The 2,226-nt window shown below is 62.4% G+C and overlaps 1 non-coding gene across 1 annotated transcript; it reads right to left on the reverse strand.

Moving 5' to 3' along the window:
• Positions 1-373: 373 nt before the first annotated feature.
• LOC131873303 (5S ribosomal RNA) lies at positions 374-492 on the reverse strand. Its single transcript, XR_009371285.1, has one exon. It is a non-coding gene; the product is annotated as a 5S ribosomal RNA (ribosomal RNA).
• Between the last annotated feature and the right edge of the window lie 1,734 nt (positions 493-2,226).

Here is a 2,226-nt window from a genome sequence, read left to right on the forward strand (position 1 = left end):
CCCCGGCCGCGCACCCGGCCCCGCCCAGCTTCGCTCACCTGTCCCGGGCGTCTGGTGCGGAACCTTAGAGTAAGAAACATCACCGTGCACCTTGGCCAACGTGCGCGACTCGACCGAGCGCGCACTGGCCGAGGTGCACACCGATTTCACCTGGGTGCGCGCGCAGCACCTCGGGCGCACCGGGGTGCGCGCACAACGCCCGGGTTGCACCGTGGCCTGTGTGCTCGGGGCGCCTCGGGTGCGCGCTCGGTGTCGCCCCCGCGCGCGCGGTAGTGCGGGCAGCGCACCCCGGCCCGGCCCGGCCCCGACGAGAACGCAAACGGGCAAAAGGTTTATTCAAATAGCATTGCGACGCCCGGCGAAAAACTAAAAAAGGGTGCAACACCGGGACTTCCCGGGAGGTCACCCATCCCAGTACTACTCCGGCCCAAGCGCGCTTAACTGCGGAGTTCTGATGGGATCCGGTGCACTAACGCTGGTATGATCGCACCCGTTATGAGCTTGTCGCAGTGTGTACTTAGCAAACCGCGACCCACGTGCGAATCCACCCCGGCCACCCACCCCCGTCGAGGTGCACACCCTCCCTCGCGAAGTGCGCCCCGTTCGCCAAGTGTGAGCCCTGCCCGGGTGCGCGCACCTTGCTAGGGCGTCGGGTGTGCACCCGGCCCGGCCTACGTGCGTGCACCTGGAGGGGGCGTCGTGTGCGTGCAGTGTCCCGTCTGCAACGCGGTGCCCACACACCACCTCGGGCGCAACGACCTGCGCTCACATGTGGGCCGAGTGCACCTTGGTGCATGTTCGGGGCGCCTCGGGTGCACGCTCGATCTTGCCCCGGTGCACCAAGGCGCTCGGTTTGCCCCGGGTGCGCACTTGGTGCAAGGTGGGCACCCAAAATAGGGATCAAGCACCAAAACACAAGTTTCGGGATGCAAAATGGGACCCAAGGACCACAAATGCGTTCCAAGACCCATGATGGGTCCACGAGAACAAAAATGTGTTCCGAGACTTAATAAACAAATATTGGGTTTTAGGAGAAGAAACATGCTCTGATGCCCAAAACGAGAATCGACCCCGAAAAGGCCACAGGCCAAAAGTGGGATGCGAGACAAAAAAAAATGGGACCCGAGGACCAAAATTGGGTTCCCAGGTCGAAGACAGGGCAACCGGACAAGAAACGACCTCTAAGGCTCGAAATGAGTCCCGGCGACTAAAACTTGACAAGAAGCACCCATCAGGCACCCAACTCGACACCCATGGGATGCCGACCCACCCGGGCTTCCACCTAGCACACCTTGGCACCCACCCACCCTCGCACCCAACCTCGCACCCAACTTAGCACCTTTGAACCCACATTGGCACTCACCCTGACCCTGGCACCTTGGAACCCACATTGGCACTCACCTTGACCCTGGCACCCACCTTTGCACTCACCTTGGGACCCACCCTGGCTCCCACCTCGGCACCCACCCAGACACCCACCTTGGTTCCTTGGCACCCACCTTGGATCCTTGGCACCCACCCCGACACCCACCTTGGCACGCAACTTGGCTACTTGCCACCCATCTTGGCTCCTTGACGCCCACCCCGACAACCACCCCCGTGACCTACCCTGGCTAGGGTTGGTGCACACCCACCCTGGTGCCCACCTTGGCACCCACCCTATGACCCACCTTGGCACGCACCTTAGTACCCACCCCGTTACCCACCCTAGGACCCACCCCGTGACCCACCTTGGCCAGGGTGGGTGCCTTGGTGCGCACAACTTGCCTGGGCTGCACACCAGGGCGGGCTCAAGATGGCACCCGCGTTCCGTTTTTTTCACTATCTTTCAAAACGGAAATTTTAAAATCTCATTTTTTTCTTTTTTTTGCCTTTTCTGGAAATTAGTGAAGGCAGCGCATCAAAGGTGCGCAATGCTGGTGCGAACCCGGGAGCGCTCCGATGTGTGCTCCAAGGTGCGGCGTGCACGAAGTCCGAGCCCGGTTTGCCCCGGGTGCGCACCTCGCGTGCACCTTCGCCGGGGTGAGCACCTTGGCTGGGTTGCGCGCCCTGGTGCGTACCAAGGAGCGCTCTGAAGTGTGCTCCAAGGTGCGGCGTGCACGAAGTCGGAGCCCGGTTTGCCCCGGGTGTGCACCTCGGGTGCGCACCTCGCGTGCACCTTCGCTGCGGTGGGCACCTTGGCTGGGTTGCGCGCCTTGGTGGGCACCATGCAGTGCACGAAGTCGG

This window comes from Cryptomeria japonica, unplaced genomic scaffold (genome assembly GCF_030272615.1).
Source record: "Cryptomeria japonica unplaced genomic scaffold, Sugi_1.0 HiC_scaffold_1439, whole genome shotgun sequence".
NCBI classification, from domain to species: Eukaryota; Viridiplantae; Streptophyta; class Pinopsida; order Cupressales; family Cupressaceae; genus Cryptomeria; species Cryptomeria japonica.